At 39.6% G+C, this 19577-nt stretch overlaps 1 protein-coding gene across 2 annotated transcripts in view; it reads left to right on the plus strand.

Moving 5' to 3' along the window:
- Positions 1–2578: 2578 nt before the first annotated feature.
- Positions 2579–19577, plus strand: part of TESK2 (testis associated actin remodelling kinase 2) — a 129585-nt gene continuing 112586 nt past the window's right edge. For both annotated transcript variants that reach the window (XM_046661604.1, XM_046661606.1), the window contains exon 1: positions 2579–2902. The gene's annotated coding sequence lies outside the window, so the exon portion shown is untranslated. The remainder of the gene's footprint in view (positions 2903–19577) is intronic.

The raw sequence follows: 19577 nt of genomic DNA on the forward strand, positions 1-19577 counted from the left end.
GCCTCTTGAGGCTTACTCCAGGCCCTCCACACCTCCTCATCCTCAGCAGCTCAGTCTGCATTTCTGCAGCAGTCTCCTCCCTGGTCTCTCTTGCAGTCTCTCTGCCTCTAATCCAGTGGCTTTCAGAATTTTTTGACTATGACCTCCAGTAGGAAATACAGTTTACACTGTAGCCCAGTAAACACACATGTATATGTTTATTAACTGAAATAAATTTCATTATTCAATAGGAGTGATGCACTCTGATATTCAACAAATTTCGTTATTCAGTAGGAGTGATGTACCAAAAAATGCCTTGTGGCTATTGGTTCTAATCCTTCCTCCACTTGGTTGCTCTCTGGAAAGTATATCTTCCTAGGTAGACTAAGGGCAGCTTTACTTTCTCCTTTCCTGGGTGTTGTATTCTAGATAGTGCAGTCCAGGGTTTTCTTAGAAGCAACAGCATCTCATTGAGGTCTCTTCCACAGCTAAATACGGTCTTGTGTCACTTAACGATGGGGATATGTTCTGAGAAGTGCATTGTTCTGAGAGATGCATCGTTAGGCAATTTTGTCATTGTGCAAACACCATAGAGTGTACTTACACAAACCTAGAGGGTATAGCCTACTACACACCTAAGCTATATGGTACTAATCTTATGGGACCCCTGTTGTATATGCAGTCTGTCATTGACCAAAATGTTGTTCTGCAGTGCATGACTTTATAGCCAAATGATAATGCCATACATCCCCTAAGTGGATTTTTTTTTAGCATGATATGTACTGGTATGTATTTGCCCTGAACCGAGATGCCCGGTGGGCTCATGTAAAGGTCTCAGCTCTTAGCTCAGTCTAGCTGAGAAGAGGAGACAGTTATGTGAAATGAAAGCATAATAAAAGGCTGAGGTGAGTAGGGCTGGAACTACTTCCTGTTGTGGGGTGCATTCACGGCCCTGGCGTAACTAGCAAACAGGTCATGAAGAGTAGGCCCTTCACACCTGAATAGCTATAAGGCAATCCCTCAGCATTAGGGAGATTGCTGAGAATAGAATGATAGAGATCAGACCTGGGTCTAACAGAACCTGCTCAAAAAACCAAAAACTTCCCATCCAGACTCCTCTACCTTCTGAAGCAAGTGCAAGGAACCCCTGTCTTTTACATCTTTCACTGGCCAGGTGATACATCTGGCATGGTGGCATTATTCGATTGTCCTTGCTACCAGTGCCCTAGTTATTTATCAACTACTTTGTATCAGGCTCTGTGGGAGAAAAGTTTGCAAGGATACCAGGGCTCTAACAACGGAAACAGAAACAGTACTGTGGAACAATGGTATTTGAACGGTCACCAGGTGGCAGCACATGATTTGTTGCCAGAAGAATGATACAGAAAAGGCTTTGGGCCAAGGGGACTGGGCTAGGGAGGTCTCTTCTGTCAGAGATCCTGTGAACAACCAATCTTCCTAAAACATGTCCTGTTAAGGCTACTCTCCTGCTCAAGAACTTTTGATAGCTCTCACAGCATAAAAAAGAAAGGACAAATTTGACATTTAATCCTAACCCACATTTAACCCTTTCTCCATTTTTGTCTCCTACCACACACCTTTCTTAAACTTTATTGCCACCAGGAATGCACACCACCTATACTCCAACTATTCAAATCCTGCTCATCTGTGAATACACTTCCAGAAGGGGGCAAGTCTAAAGATGTCTGAAAGGAGGTCTCTAACTCAAGGGAGAGCTGGTGCAGGAAGGCCGGAACTCCACTGTTTTTTTGCCTGCTCTTCCCCCTGGAAGCCCTAGTTCTGTTCCAATGTGCTCAAGCATGAGATTTTGAGCACCTGAAATCAGGCATATGGAAAGCATGAGGAAATAGGTGCCTGTTGAACAGATGATTAGAATTCTTATTCCCTACCCAGCTCTTTCAAAATCCTGTTTTCAAGCCAGCTCAAGTGTTAACTCCTCCACGAAGCCTTCACGGAATCGAATCTCTTAGTGTAGATGAATTACTTCCTTACATTTTGTTTAACCCTACTCATTGCTTTTACTATCTCAAGTCGCTAGTAATTGTTTATATATTAGTCCTTCTCCCCCGCCCCCCAAACTGAGATCCTGCAGGACGCCGCATTCATATAGGTTTTCCTCACTCAGATGGTCCTTACTAGGCTGTAGTTTCACCAACCCAAAAGCCGCGCCAGTCGTATCCATTTTCTGTTGGTTTTATCAATTACCAATCGCTTATATGTTTGGCATTTTGATTGGTCCGTTTTGTGTTTACTCTCCCGCCCTCTGAGAGACTGCTCGACTTGGGTTTCCCCCAGGTGTATTCCCTCCTCCTTGGTTCCGCCTTTCCAACACACTGCCTCTTCTGTTTTTACCTTCACTTCCTTCCTATTGGGTCCCTCCGTCCTCCAGAGTTGGCGCCTAGGGCTGTTGATTGGCTTTTCTAGACGCCCATTGTGCCCACCCTCATACCACGTGGCATGCCTAACGCTAACTGGGCAATTCCTCTAGCTCGTTTATCAAGGATTGACGACTCATTGGCTGCTCTGAGAGGGGCGTGGCCCGCACAAGCCCCGCCTCCAGCTCGCCTGCCTGCTCGGGCAGGCGTTTCAGTCGCTCGCGGCCGGGGAGCCCAGCGGAGCTTCCAGCTGCCCCCTCTGGCTCGCCGGCCGGATCATCCTCCTGGCCCCGCCAAATAGGCGGGGGGAGCGGTCCCCGACTGCGGGGCCATGGCAGTAGCCTCCTCGTCCTCCGCCGCCGCTAGCCCTGTCGAGTCGCCGGCTTCTGCGCGAGTGACCCCCACCGCCTCCACAGGCTAAGAGCCGCTGCCGCCTCCAGCCGGGAGGGCTACTATGCCCCCTCTTTGCCGCCGCCTCCCCCTCCCGCCCGTGCAGGCCCCCCTCTGGCTGCTCGGTCCCGCCTCAGGTAACGCCGAGAGAGCGCGTGCGGCACACGCCCAGGGCTCCCCGGCCCGCGCGCGGCTGCTGCACCCGTCGCGGCTCGGAGCCTTGGCGCTCGGGACTCTTAGCACCCACGGGACCCTTCGCTTCCCGGGGCTCGTCCTCTCAGCGGCCGGGAACGCTCCTCGACCCCTGCCCCTTCACTTCCCTCAGGGTCCTGGGACAGCCCGCCCCCCGCCTCTCCCCGCGGAGGCCCGGAACCCGTTAGAAGTTCCTTCATGTCGGGGACCCGGCCCGGACTCCTCTCGGGGACTTTCCTCACTTTGGAGACCTAGGAAGCCTTTCTCTGCTCGGAGAGCTCCTGTTTCTGAGACCTCCAGCTCCACACCGAGAGCCTCTGTGGTCTCAGCGCTCCCTCCTCCCTTAGAGATCGGACTCCCTCACTTGACTTCCCTCCAACATACTCTTCCCTCCAAAACATCCACTTCTGCCCTCGAGAGATCCTTCCCCTCCTCTGACGCTGCTGTCGCCCTCTCTTCTTTTCTCTTCTCCCCTGTCATCCCTCTTCTCCCCATCCCTCCTTTTCCCTCTTCTGCCGTTTACCCTTCACTTTGAAGACTCTGGACTAAGACAGTATTCAGATGCAGCTAGAAGTGAAACCAGGGTTTGCCTGATTTAAAAACCTTTCAATTTATACCTCTGAGGAAACCTTGCTAAAGAATTTGGACTTTATTCTGTAGGCATGGGGCGCCGTTGAAGGTTTTGTAAGCAGGAGTTTGGTATGATTGATTATCTCCGGTGAAAATGTGGAGGAAGAACTGAAAGTGAAGACAGTGTGGAGGCAGAAAGCCTAGGTGGACGGGAAACTAGTGTGCTAATCGAGGTCGGAGGGGATGAACGAGGATAGTGGTAGGAAAATGAAGAGAATGGCTTTCAGTTCCATGAGGTTTCAGAATAGACTTGAGAGGATTAATAGTGGGTGGTTTCTGACTCGGCTGATGGGATGGATTGGTGGTGTTAATTGAAATAGGGAACGTAAAGAAACAATTTTGAGGGAAGGTAATGAATTTGGTTTGGGACGTTTAATTTGAGGTATTTTCAGGTATCATTGTAGTTCGCTGGAAATTTGGGTCTGAAAATTGCGAGAAAGGTTGAAACTGAATACATAAATTTGAGAGTCAACAGAGAATATATGGGAGATATTTGAATCCTTAGTATGATATGGTAATACTGAAAGAAGAGAAGAAAATGGCTATGGACCAGAAGGAACATCATTGTTTGAAGGGTAACAGACACTGAGAAAGAGGTTGAAGGAGTGGGACAAGAACTAGAACAGAATGGCGTTATAGTAGAAGCCAAAGGAAGAAAGGGTTTCGAGAAGGGAGGGGGTGACCATCAGTGTCGGTTGCTTCAGAGGTCAAGTAGAATGAGGATTAGGAAGAAACCACTGAATTTAGCAATTAGAAGATCACTTGTTTCCTTTGAAAGACACTTTAGATAGTGTGATGGTGGCAATGATGGCAGCAGTCAGATCATGATGGATTGAGAGTAAAATGCGAGGCAGTGAATATAATTACTTTTTCAACAAGTGTGGTTGTGAAGGAGAGTGATAGTAGTGGAATGTCTTTATTGATGACATACTATATGCCAGGTACCGTAAAGATGCTTTATAGCTCACAACAGCCTTGTGGTTTAGGTATCAGTATCCCTCTTTTACAGTTGGGAAGACTATAAGTAAGAATTTGAACAAAGTCTGCCTAGCTCTGAAACCTGTGTTTTTTCCACTATGGCACGTATGTGCTTTTCTTTTTAGTATAGGTGAAACAGTTTTGTAAATTGAGGAGAAAACTTACATAGGAAATAGGTTGGGCGTTTCATTCTTTGACGCCAAAAGGATAGAAGTCAAGATGGATAATGATATGGTAGAAAGGAAAGAAGGTGAGGGAGTTTGACCGATGGCCTTATTTTCTTGATGTGATTGCTTATCTGTAGAGAAGTCAGTTATCTCTGGAGATTGGAGGAAATATGGTGAGGGTTTTTTTTATGGGGAATTTCTGACTTGAGTATTATGGCCATGGAAATCTTTAATGGAAAAATGAAAGAGGAATGGATTAAAGATTGAAAAAAAAGATCACGGACCACATTGAGGGCCCAGTTCAAGTTAGAAATAATGTATTTGTAATGGGGCCCTGTAGCGTGGATTTTACACTTTCTCCAGCAGCTTGCCACTGGGAGGGTGGAAAAAGATGTTTGGGTTGACAGGATTGGAATTTACAAGAAAGGAAGATAAAACGGAGAGCAACTTTACACTGCTAGTGATAGTGTGGGAGATATGATGGACTCTGAAAGTCCAGGCTGTGGTTATAAGAACTAAAACTGGCAGAGGAGCTGGTTACTTGGAGAGTAAGGAGACAACCAGAAGTGTGGTTGAAAACCAGATTTTGTAAGAAATAAAGAATGGAATAGTCAAGGTAATATTTCAAGGTAAAAACAAAAACAGGATGTAGCTGTCTCAGTGCTGTTGAAGAGGAATGGAGCTATAGGTTATTGAAGTAGCGAGAGGTTAAGGGGCTCTGAAATATGTTGAATATGTCATCAATATGGATGTCATAGTTGCCTAATATGATAGCAGGAAATGGAACAGAGGAGATGTTGGGTCCTATAAGTGGGGCTGCTCACCAAGGAGGGACCCAGAGTTGAGTTGGAGGTTCCTTGGCATTTGTTAATAGTAGTCTAGATGGTGCAGATGTTTGTGTGTGAATTAATGTGGAGATCCTCAGATGCTTGGTGCCCTGAATATATGATGTATTATTCTCTCATATGGATGTATATTTGGGATGGTCTCAAACACAAATCCTTTGCAATTTGGCATTTGATGGACCTGTTTAATTCTGTTTAAAAGTATATGTGTTGGGAAGCTAGGCTGGGGACTCTCTACCCTGGGATCCCCAATAACGTTTTGTAGTTATGTTAATTGTAAAAAGAAAATTACATATTTACATGTGCTCATTCCCTGGCTTATTTAGAGTAGAAAGCTGACTTGCGTTAATACTTTTTTCCCTGTGTGAAAGTGTTTATAGATAAATTCTTAGTGTCGTACGCTTCATTGTTCTGCAAAATGAATGTTGTGTTGGAATTTGAAACCTGTGATAAGGCTTTTTATGAGAATTTCATCTCCTTCCAGTAAATGAAGCCCAATTATTACATTGTGTAGTGTGGGTGATGGTGAATGTTTTGGACCAACAATGGGTATTATACTATTTTCCAAGTCATCATATGGCGATGACTTCAGCGTGGTCTCACTAGTGTTATTTTTGCTGAGCACTCAGTGAGAGTGGTTGTTTCAGAGAAAACCCTCATTGTGATAATTTTTGAATCTTCCATTCCTGAAACTTTGAGAAAGGCAGTATGATATAAGGAAAAACAATGGAAGTGCTAAGAGTAATCAACTCCGTTATTATTAGCTATATGATTGTAGGCAAATTTCCTATCCTATGTGAGCTTTAGTTTTTTCTTTTTTAAAATTTAATCTTTGAGGGGGTTGGCCCTGTGGCCCAGTGGTTAAGTTCGCGGCCTCTGCTTTGGTGGCCCAGGGTTTCGCCAGTTCGAATCCTGCGCGCAGACATGGCACTGCTCATCAAGCCATGCTGAGGTGGTGTACTACACGCCACAACTAGAAGGACCCACAACTAAAAGTATACAGCTATGTACTGGAGGGCTTTGGGGAGAAGAAGGAAAAATGAAATCTTAAAAAAAAAGTTTAGTCTTTGAATAGGTAATATGCTCAAATGGTTAAATAAATGTTTGCATATTTATATATTTTATATAGACAGTGGAAAAGTCTCACTCCTATGCCTAGCTCCCATCCACCCAGTTCCATGCCCCTCCCTAACCACTTTTACTAGTTTCTTTATATTCTTTTAGACTTTCTTTAGGCAAATACTTATCAATATGAATATATAATCTTATTTTTTTTACTTTTCATACAAAACTTAACCCCTGGTTCTTCCCCACTGTTCTGTACTTTCTTCCCTCTCACCCCCGTATTGCTTTTTCACTTAATGTATCTTGGAGACCTTTCTGGATCAATTTATAGAGAGCTTGCATATTCTTCTTTAATGCCTGCATAGTATTCCATTGAATGGATGTATCATAGTTTAATAGTTTCTTATTTTGGACATTGGTGTTGCTTCCAGTCTTTTGATTTGATAAGCAATTCTGTAATCACAACCCTTGAACATATGTCATTTTACACGTGTGCAAGGTATTTGTGGAATAAATTTGCAGGATTTCTAAGTCAAAGGATATGTGCATTTATAACTATGAAATATATTGCCAAATTGCTTTCCTTAGGGGTTGTTCCAATATACATTGCCTGTTCACTCACCATTAGCTGTATCATAGTTAATACTTACATGGTGCTTACTATGTGCCAGATCTATTCTAAATGCTTTATATACATTACCTCATTTAATCTTAATAACATCCTTCGGAGGTAGGTACTATTATTATCTCCATTTTTCAGGTGAGTAAATTGAAGAATGGAGAGTTTAAGTGACTTAGCCAAATCACACAGCTACTAAGGCAGAAATTCAAACTAAGCACTCTGGCTTCAGGGTCAGTGTTGTTAATAATATGCTTTGCTGTTATCAAACTTAAATTTTTGCCAATCTGATAGAGAAAAATAATATTTCAGAGTAGTTTTAAGTTTTCAAAAATTATGTTAAGGTTAATTATCTTATTATACTGTTTGAGTCACTCATATTTCCTTTTCTGTAAACTACCTGTCTAAATTCTTTACCTATTTTCCTGTTGAGTCATAGGTTTCTTTCCTAATGATTTCTAGGTCTCTCTCTTTCTCTCTCTCTATATATACACACATACGTTCATACATATATACATATATGGTAAGATAAATTTTTTATCTGTGATTTGTATTGCAAATACTTTCCTGTTTTGATGTTTGTCTTCTGATTTATTTTATTCCCATGCAGAACTTTTAGTTTTTTATGTAGACAAACTTCTTTTATGGGTTTTGGATTTTAAGTCATAGTTAGAAAGGCCTTCTCCATTTCAATCCTTAGTTTATAAATCTATCCAATGGGAACAAGAAAACAAAATTATTGTGAAGGTCAAAGTACTTTGTGAACTGTAAATCATTATACAGATGAAGTATGGTGTTTATTAATTTGTCATCTGAACAAATTGTATAGAGGCTGTCATCTCTTCTCTGCATTAAATAGAATAGAATAGTATAATTTTTTTTTCTGCAGTGTGGGAAACTAGGTGATATTGATCTTGTGGTCAGTGTTTTTCTTGGACAATTTGCATGGGATCTTTTTCAAAAGTAGGCATTGTGGAAATCCTGAAGTGTTTTTGCATACTTTAGTCTTGTTCTTTGTATTAGGTATAATTAGAATCTGACTTAAAGTTCTCAAAAATTGTTTTGCTCTCACATTAGCTATGGTTCACAAATTTGCACATTATTTGCTATCGGTATTGTATTCCTACTGATTGGTAGGAATTTGTAATTTGAGAGGACCCCTCATTTTTTTGGAGTGATTTTAAAATTAATGGATGTTCATTAAGGAAGAATTGGGAAATAGAGATGATTTTGAAGAAGATATAAATTATTCATATCTTCCCAAGATTCAAAGAGTTAATAGCCAGTGTTAACATTTTGGACTATATCCTCTCAGAATTATTTTTGTGTTTGTGTAAGTATTGTCATCACTAACTCTCTAGGGCTTGACATAGTGACTGGTCCCTAGTAGGTGCTGAATAAATATTTGTTGACTGAATGACTGAAAGAATGAACATTTTTTTTCATAGAAAGTATGGAATCTCAATGTCTATTTATTTTCTTTTTTTCTCCATTGTAAATCTTTTTTTTTTTTTTTTGAGGAAGATTTGCCCTGAGCTAACTGCTGCTAATCTTCCTTTTTTCGCTGAGGAAGACTGGCCCTGAGCTAACATCCATGCCCATCTTCCTCTACTTTTTATATGTGGGATGCCTACCACAGCATGGCCTGCCAGGCGGTACCATGTCCACACCTGGGATCTGAACTGGTGAACCCTGGGCCGCTGAAGCAGAACGTGCACACTTAACTGCTGCACCACCGGGCCGGCCCCTCGATTGTAAATCTTGATTCAGATAGTATTAAAATTTGTATGCCACAATTCACTTGGAGGTGAGTAAGTTCCATTCTAAGCCCTTACGGAGCTCATAGTCCAGTGAAAGAGACAGGCAAGCAACAATTAAAATGCTGTGTGATAACTGTAATAACACATTTGTGCAAGGCATTATCAAAGCACAGAAAAAGGAGATTGAGGGGTCAGAGAACACTTACCACATGAGATGATTACTGAGAGAGCCATATAGAAGAGGTCAAGAAGAACACACCAGGGAGAAAGAATATTACGTGCATAATCACTGAAGTGTGAGTAGGGCTCTACAAGTGGTGCTCTATATTTGGAGTAGATTGTGTCTGTGGGTAGAGGAATAGAGATCGATGATGCTGGACATGTGGGTAGGGGCCAAATAAGAAAGAGCCTTTGTATGACACATGAAGAGTTTTCAAAAGGTTGCTCACCCCAGAGAATAGATTGGAAGAGGTGTGAGAGTCGAGATAGGAAGACCAAGAAAACATTAGTTGAGTGCAAGAAGTGGAAGGGGGAGGTGAACATCACTTAAGCTGAGATAGGAAGGGAAGGCTACACTGGAAAGGTGGGTTAAATTTGGGGGATAATGATTAGGCCAGTTTTTGTAGAGCAAAGTCTTTGAATGCCAGGCTAAGGAATTTTGTAAGCAACAGATGTCATGGAAGATTTTTAACTGTCATGTGTGTTATGTGAACTGTTACAGGTTGCAGTTTGCTTTCTTCCGGCTAGTCTGAAATGCTGTCAAAATCTTTCGTGCCTATGAAATAGTAGAAATATTATCAAAGGCAATTGTATTTAAATAGGAGTGAAACTTTAGACTGAAAAATGACGCTTTATTTGAAAAGAACTATATATAGTAAAGACTCTTGAAACTAGGCATTATGTGAAAATACCTTTTCTAATGGTTATGTGCTGTCTCCTTTGGATTCTTGAGAGCAGACAACTCTTCTGGTGTAGTAAAGCTCCGGTCTTGTTGAGGCTTCTCAGCAAGCTTAAGGAAATCACATTAAAAGCCCTCTTAACGCTCCATAAATACATTAGAAAATACATTTTTACCTGGAACTGGATTTTTTTTTCCTGAACTTAAATCAGAAAGAAAATATTTCAAGGAAGCAAACCCCTATCAGAAAGTTAAATAATTGCCAGGTAATATGCTGCAGTTAATATGAATTCAGTTAATGACTACATCTTTTGTATTTGTATTTCTGTACATTCATAATTGAATGTTTTAAGAGACTCAGGTTCATCATACATTGATTGTGAAATTATGCTTTGCTACATTTATTATGTCAATAAATTGATATTCTGTTTTATAATTATAGAAGTGGTATAACGTTACAGAAAGTTTAGGATAAGAGTCAAGAATAAGTCATAATCCTTCCACTCCAAAATAACGTTATCACTTAGGTATAATTCCTTTATTTTTTTCCCAGTGCATAATTTTATATAATTGTAATTATTGATTATTCAATTTTTACATTCTTTGCCCCTCCCTCTTCCTATTTAACATATATCATAAATTTTATCTTACATAGTCTAAGCTACTATTGTGGGAAAGATGAAAGAATGGTTTTTTGTCGTTCTAACCTTTTTATCTTCATTTTTTTTTTTTTTTTGAGGAAGATTATCCCCGAGCTAACATCCATGCCCATCTTCCTCTACTTTATATGCAGGACGCCTGCCACAGCATGGCTTGATAATCGGTGTATAGGTCTGTGCCTGGGATCTGAACCGGTGAATTCTGGGCCTCCGAAGCAGAGTGTGTGAACTTGACCCCTATGCCCCCAGGCCTGCCCTTTATCTTCATTTTTTAAACAGAACTAATGCATGATCATTGTGAAAAACAACCACACAGAAATGTATTCCTTAAAAAAAATGAGTGTCTTGGGGCTGGCCCGTGGCCGAGTGGTTAAGTTTGCGTGCTCCGCTACAGGCGGCCCAGTGTTTCGTTGGTTCGAATCCTGGGCCCGGACATGCCACTGCTCATCAAACCACGCTGAGGCAGCGTCCCACATGACACAACTAGAAGGACCCACAACGAGGGTCCTGGGGGCTTTGGGAAGAAAAAGGAAAAAAATAAAAAATCTTTAAAAAAAATGAGTGTCTCTTACAATCGCTTCCTCCACCAAGATGACAGTTTAGTATATGTATTTCTCTAAATTTTCTAGGCATATATTAATGTTTAATATATTATATTAAAAAATAAAAACAAGATCACACTATACGTTCTATTTTGCAACTTGCTGTTGTCACTTAACAGTGAAACTTGGACATCTTTTCATGTTAGTATGTATAGAATGTACCCCTTTTTTTGTGTGTGTGAGGAAGATTGGCCCTGAACTAACATCTGTGGTCAATCTTTCCTCTTTTTGCTTGAGCAAGATTGTCACTGAGCTAACATCTGTGCCAATCTTCCTCTATTTTATGTGTGATGCTGCCACAGTGTGGCTTAAGGAGCGGTACTATATCCGCCCCCGGGATCCAAATCTGCGAATCCTGGGCCTCTGAAGGAGAGTGTTCGAACTTAACCACTATACCTCTGGGCCAGCCCCATACCTCATTCTTTTAATGACTATGTAATATTAAGTTATATGGATGTACTACAATTTGTTTAACCTATCCCTGTTGAAGGACATTTGCATTGTCTCTGTTTTTTTTCCTGTTACTGACAACATGTAAGTTAATATTCTTGTACATATATCTTTGTGTGCTTATAATAACTGTCGTTTTTAATGACTAAAAAATATTCCCTTTAGTGGAAAGAATATATTTGAGAAAGAAACAAGATTGAATAAAAAATTTTTTTGGTGAATATTTTTTGATAATACTTCATGTTATTAATTTTGTTTTCCTTTTTATCAGATTCCTCTTTTGACTTTTGTAATGTAGACTATAGAACAGCCTGTCCTGACCCCAGAAACCTAACTTCCTCTTTCCTCTTGATTGCTTTTTTTCCCATAGTGTCTGAAATAGTCTTCTAACTCACTTTATCAGAAGAAGAGGTGAGTTGCCTCTGACCTAAGTGGTCATGTACAGGTCTTCTTAAAATCAAATAGAAAAATTTATCAAAAGAGATATTATCCTGGAAAGTCATACATCCCCCTAGTACTTTAGCATTTCAGTTTATTTGAATGGGGTCCAGTATCAGCTTATCTTGTGTCAAGTTTCATGTTGACCCATACAAAGTTACAGATACATTGAGTGTACTTAGAAGATAAGAAACCGTGTTCTTTATATCCAGATTATGGGAAATAATAGTCCTGCTCAGTTCTGTACTAGTTAGATCATATACATAACATTGTGTACAGTTTTTGCTATTGTATTTTAGAAGGGCTTTGACAGTTTGGAGGGCAATTAAGGCTAAACTTTAAAGAAGGTAACCAGAGAGATGTCTGTGCTATGTTCCATGGGAAACCTGAAAGACTTGTGTGTATTTGCCCTGGGTTAGACTTGGTAACTGAAAAGTATCATAAAGAATAAAAAAAACAGGCTTAATTTGTTGTATACTTGCAGCATCCAGAACTAGGATTAAGGGTGGGTGGGGGAGGGAGAAGAAAGAGAACTCATATTTATTAAATGCTTACTGTGTGTCAGGCACCCTGCCTAGTGCTTCATGTATGCATTTTTATCCTTAAATTCCTTACTATGTTCTCATAATAACTCAGGTACAATTGATATTTATTTCTATTTTATAGATAAGGAGAGAAGTTAAGCAACATGCCAAGATCATTCAGCTAAGTTGGAATCAGAATTTTTAAACTTGTCCTGTTTATTTTAGTCATACACATATATTTTAAATAATATATATTATTTTAGAAAAATTGCTTTTTTTCCTGCACTCATTTTATGAAGTTTTATCCATCTTTTACATACTTTTTCAATCTCAGTGTCTTTGCCATCACTAGATCCTTTTTGAATTATCTATCACAATTTGCCATGGTATGTATGTACGTTATCTGCTTTTCTGTTTGAGCTGTTAGAGATAGAGCTTTTTTTTTTTTTTTTATTTGCTGAGGAAGATTAGCCCTGAGCTAACATCTGCTGCCAGTCTTCCTCTGTTTTTGCTTGAGGAAGATTAGCCCTTAGCTAACATCTGTGCCAGTCTTCCTCCACTTTATATGTGGGTCGCTGCCACAGCATGGCTGATGAATGGTGTAGGTCTGTGTCTGGGATCTGAACCCGTGAACTGGGCTGCCGAAGCAGAGTGCAGTGAACTTAACCACTATGCCGCCATGGGCTCGGCCCCAAGATACAGCGTTCTTTGAATATGTATATTATGCTACTTCATTAGAAATTTTATCCCAAGCAACAAGTACTCATTCACACAACATAAAGCCAGTTGGTTTTTCCATTTCTAGTGTTGGTGTTTGTGGTCTCCATGCTGTATTCATTTTCTGGATTTTTTTTATTGACAAAAAGTATCATCTCTTGTTTCTGAAGCCTTTTTCATTATTATTATGAGAAAAATGTAACAAACACCCATTTACCCATTACCCATATATAACAATTATTAGCATTTTGTAAAATTTGCCACATCTATTTTTTTTGAGAGATATGTATATATATGTGTGTATATATATATATATATTTTTTTTTTCTGAGGAAGTTTCATCCTGAGCTAACATCCATGCCGGTCTTCCTCTATTTTTTAGTATGTGGGCTGCCTGCACAGCGTGGCTGCTAACAGAGCGGTGTAGGTCCACACCCAGGAACTGAACCTGGCCACTGAAGCAGAGCATGCCAAACTTAACCACTAGGCCACTGGGGCTGGCCCTTTTCTGATATATTTTAATGCAAATACAAACATGATATTTCACCTCTATTTCTGTGGGCATCTCCAAAATAAGTCTTATATAATCTTAATATTATCACACTTACAATTAATAATAATAATTTTATACTATCATCTAATAGTAGTCCTTATTAAAATTTCCCCAGTTTTCTTTTATAACTGGTTTGTTCAAATCAGGATCCAGTCAAATATCATTATTGTATTTAGTTGTTATAACTCTTAATTCTCCTTCAGAGTCAGAATTTGAACACAGTACTGTGCTTTTCCTATGCTGTTCTTTCCTTGGAAAGAAAAAACTTTGTACCAATCAGAACTTTGCAATAATAGAACTTGCTATTATAAGGTTGCTTGAGGAATTAGTGAGCTCGTAGTTAGTGTGTTGTTTCAGTAGGCTGAGCTGACTCTGGCATCTGTAGTGTCCAATCCAGTGGACATTTTTCTTCGTGTTGTTTGACTACTTTGTGGCATTTGATATGTTCATCATTTCCACCTTTTGCTTGTGTGACATACTTCCTTGTGGTTTTATTCTTACCTCTTTTGTTTCTTTTTTGTCTTGTGTATGTTGATGTTCCCTTGGCCTCTTATCTGGTCTCACCTAAGGATATAAAGAAGGAGACTGGGCTTTGGCACATAGTAGCAACTCAGTAAATATTATCTGTTACTCATGTTCTCTACTTTAGGAAACTCTTTAGAATATATGTAAGCGCTAATGACTTTCAAGTCTGCATCTCCAGTCTAGTCCTCCTCCTGAGCTCCAGGGTAGTGCCTCCAAGTGCCTTCTAGACATTGTCACCTGGTATTCCTTCAGGCACCTTAAACTGAGTAAGATCAGAAAAGAATTTGAATCTCTTTACAAATCTTTTTCTTTCGGTGAATGCCTAGTCATTCCCGCAATCACCCAAACCAGAAACATGGGAAGGATTCTAGTTAAACTTGGAGTCATCCTAGGTACCGCTTGTACCTTGTACATCCATTTGCTCACTTTTTGTTTTTTGAAGATTTTTTTATTGTTTTTCCTTTTTCTCCCTAAAGCCCCCTGGTACATAGTTGTATATTCTTTCGTTGTGGGTCCTTCTAGTTGTGGCAGGTGGGACGCTGCCTCAGCATGGTTTGATGAGCAGTGTCATGTCTGCGCCCAGGATTCGAGCCAACGATGCCTGCAGTGGAGTGCACGAACTTAACCACTCGGCCACGGGGCCAGCCCCTCACTTTTTTTTAAAGTCACTTATCTCCTTCCCTATTTCTTTGTCCTCACTGCTAGTGCCTTCATTAAGCCCTCCTTACTTCTAATCTGATATTAGCAGTTATCACTCTGTATTGTACTCATTGATGTACGGATGTGTTTTCTGGGAGACTAAGTTCCTGGAGTGGTGGAGTCATGTTTTATTCAGCTTTGTATATCCTCCCCCCCAGAGAGGCAGTATTAGTATAGTGATTAAGAGTACAGGCTCTGGGGGCCGGCCCGGTGGCGCAGCGGTTAAGTGCGCTCGTTCCGCTTCGGGGGCCCGGGGTTTGCTGGTTGGGATCCCAGGTGTGGAAATGGCACCACTTGGCAAGTCATGCAGTGGTAGACGTCCCACATATAGAGTAGAGGAAGATGGGCATGGATGTTAGCTCAGGGCCAGTCTTCCTCAGCAAAAAGAGGAGGATTGACAGCAGTTAGCTCAGGGCTAATCTTCCTCAAAAAAAAAAAAAAAAAAAAGAGTACAGGCTCTGGATTTGAATTCTGGCTCTACTACTTCTTGTCTGTAAGAGCTTGAACATGTTAACTAATTCCTTCATGTCTTTGTTTCCACATTTCTAAAACTGGGATAATAATAGTATCTATTTTATAGGGCTCTTATGAATATTAAACATGAAACACTTGGAAGAGTGTCTGGATTATAGTAAATGCTCAGTAAATATTATAGCACCTATCATAATACTTTATACCCAGTGGGAACCCAGTTAACAGAGGGGATTCCTGAATTGGCCAAAAGATTGGATTAGTTAACCTCTAAATGCCTTTGCAACTTTCAACCTAAGTTTCTAGGGCCTGGTGGATTGTAGTTAGAACAGCAAAATAAGATGCTTATGCCAAAGAGATAATACAATTTTAAGAACTGGCTTTTGATCTGTCTGGCACTAATATATGCCATTGTGTATATTCATGGCTAATTAAATAGGGGATGCCAGTTTTTATGTTAGATTGCCTTTGATTTGAATGGAAACTGCAACTCATTATTTCACAGTAGGATGGCAAGTTCAGCAGTATTGCTTTTATTTTTAATTAGGCAGTCATCCTGAAATGTGTCTGTATTTGCTATGTTGGTCCATAGAAGAGATAAGAGCTGAGCAGACCTGTCATGTAGATTTGCCATGTGGTTGGTCTTGATACACAGCTAAAATACTTGTCTGTATTCCTATTCTGGAAAATGGCCAGTTTTCTTGGCTACATCTTACCCACAATGAATCCTTGTTTTATTTTGAATTAATTAGGCACTTTTTATGATTATAGAAAGAAAAAAAATATGATTAGGATATTATGTTTGCATTCCTTTTTTACTCCGTATATCCTGGCTATAAAAGTCCACTAAATTCTCAGAAATCTTTTTTACTCGTGTTGTGGAACTTACTACCAGCTTTGTGCACACATGATTCCGTATTTGGATGGATGTTGAAGATTTTTGGTTGCTGGCTGACACTTTGCCATGTCCTGCTACCTGTTGGTTGATAGCTGTTGAGTGCATTGCAGGATTTTATTTGTGTCTATGCTGTTATGAAGTTTCATCTACTTTGTTCTTGTTCTTTGTTCTTTGTTTTTGTGAAAGGGTAAGAAACAACAAATACTGTACATTAGAATGGAAAAGAAAGACTGATGGAGAGTTGGCGTATCTTCCCTGTCAGCTTGGCATGCAGTCTTTAGACAGTCTGTTAAAATGAATGCTAATTTTTATGTCTATAGAATGTGATTAAATGACTGAAGACCATCAACTGTATACTCTTTAATCTCTGCTGTAAAGGTAGGATGGGGAATAGTAATAGCTTTTTGCCTAGCTAATATGCAAATCATTTTCACAGAAGTTTAGCTGTTTTTCTGGAGGACACATGTCACAGTGGGAAGTGTTTGGATTTTGAAATACTAGATTTGAATCCTGAGTCTGTCACTAGTTGTTTGAGTTTGGGCAAGTCTTTTAACCTCTCAGTGTCTTAATTTCTTCCTCTTTAATTTGGAGATGATAATACCTACCTTGCAGAATTGTCATAATGATTGGAGATAGCATATGCAAAACACTTGGTAGAATGCATGGGCCCATGGTAAATGGTGGCTGCAGTTGTTATTATTTACAGAAGCTTTTCAGATGGGAGAATGCATGTTTTAACTGGGCGTCCTAAAAAAGTTTCCTTAAAAAAAAGTTTCCTTGGGTCTCTGGAAAATGATTTGTTGAATTCCCACTTTGGAAAGATAAAATATATAGTATTGAATATAAGAAATTTAGTTCCCTAACTTTTTATTGATAGCTTTTCAAATTACTTTCCCCAATCAAAGCTTTTAATCGTACCTTCTTTGTGAAAGATTAATCAATCCCAGTATAAGTGAAAATCACCCTTTGAAAAGACAAACCTGCCTACGTAGAAAAGAAAGAAAAACAGTTTTGAACTTCCAAGTTTATAAATATTGAAATCGAGAACACAGTTACTAAAAAGTTGTTTGTACCCTTGTAAGCAACATAATTTTGGCATTTTTGAAAGACTGCTAAAGGCTGTTTCCTAGTTTAAGAACAGGACTGATTAAGCTTTTCTGACACAGTGGGTCTCAACGGGAGCGCTACTGGCATTTAGGGCAGGACAATTCTTTGTTGTGCAGGACTGTTCTGTGCATTGTAGGACTTTTAGCCTCCCTGGCCCCTGCCCACTAAAATGCCAATGGTGCCCACCCCACACCCCCACCATTGTGATAATTACTCCTCCTTGACAAGGACCTCCTTTTCCCTAAATTTTCACATGCCCCTTATTGAGAATCCCTGGGACTCTAGCTGAAATATTTTTAGTGAAGCAGATCGCAGTATCATTAGTTTTCATTTAAAAATTCCAAGTTTTTACAAGCTTAAAAATTAATTCATCTTCTTCTTTTTTTTTTTTGAGGAAGATTAGCCCTGGGCTAACTTCCTCTTTTTGCTGAGGAAGACTGGCCCTGAGCTAACATCTGTGCCCATCTTCCTCTACTTTATAATGGGACGCCTACCACAGCATGGCTTTTGCCAAGCGGTGCCATGTCCGCACCAGTATCCAACTGGTGAACCCCGGGCCGCTGAGAAGTGGAACGTGCGAACTTAACCGCTGCCCCACCGGCTGGCCCCAAAATTAATTATTCTTGATCAACAAAGTGTAGTTTCTTGAATCAAGTAGGCTCTTTAGAGCGAAACCTGCATTTTTTAAATCATATCTTTCTAGTAAATGTGAGAGTAATTGTGTCTCTGTTCCCCCCAAAATGTATACTTTAAGGGGCACTATTAGTATCAAAAGGTAGTATTCCATATATAAGACCAAGAGAGGCAATCCGGAGGCTGAAAACACCATGAAATCTCACACATTTCAAATAATATATTTTCTGATTTTAAAACGAATCATACAAACTTTTGCTGTCTTTTATGGCTAACTAAAATTTGTCAGATTAAACTGAAAGCCATTTATAGCTTGGTTGATTTCATTTAAAATGTGGTCCTTTAGTATGCTGGCTAAGGGAGCAGAAGGCATGGTTTGGAAGTTTTCCCATGCTCAGCACTTCTCAGAATGGATTAGTAAGTTCTTACTCCCGTGAGGGGACTATGCTTTTTACCACTAATCTCAACTGTCTAGTAATTAGTACTACTTTAGCACGTAGTAGGAACTCTACTGTGAAATAGCAGTGTTTATCACGAGTGCTTTTATATTTTAAGTTTTTGGACTTGAATAAGTTAGGCTATCCAAAAATTCTTCCAGTGTTTTTGAGTTTTTTGCTTAAGATATAAATACTCCTTGGACTAAAAACTGTAGTGGAACTGTTGCTGAATAAAAGTTTGAGAATCTAGAGACTTGGCTTGCACAGTGGGGTGCTGTTTATTTGCCAAATTGTTTTCAGTTTTCTTGGCCCAAGCATACTGCATAGCTATTGTATTGGCAATAGACTTAAAAAAAAAAACTGTTAAATTTCTTTTTTTATTTCAAAAAAATTAAATATAGAAAAGTGTACAATATTATACCACCCATAATTAACAAATATTAGTTGACAAAAAATAACAAAATTAGCAAATATATAATTTTGCGTTGTTTGCTATGAAACAAAACACTATTGCTAGAGTCGAAATCTCCTTTGTTTCTCTTCCTTGTCTCATGTCTCTTCTTTCCCACCAAGGCAACTACTACTGTGAATTTAGTGTCTATTTTTCTAGTTCATGCTTTTAGACATTTACTATGACTATGTATTTTTAATGATTTTAAATTTATTTTAAATAATTGTTTTAAATAATAATAATTCAATAGGAGTTGAATGCTTACTGTTTGCCAGGCACTGGTCATTTAATCAATAACCCTGTGGTTGTTGTAAGGATTAAATGAGTTAATACATACAAAACGTTGTCACGTAGGTATTATTTTTATTTCCATTTTATAGATGGGAAACTGGAGATATAGAGAGATTTTAAAATGACTTGGCTAGGTTCATATAGCTACAAGTTAATGGAGCAAGGATTTGAACCCAGATTGACTCTAGAGGCTATACCTTTAA

Source organism: Equus quagga, chromosome 5 (genome assembly GCF_021613505.1).
Source record: "Equus quagga isolate Etosha38 chromosome 5, UCLA_HA_Equagga_1.0, whole genome shotgun sequence".
Lineage (NCBI taxonomy): Eukaryota > Metazoa > Chordata > Mammalia > Perissodactyla > Equidae > Equus > Equus quagga.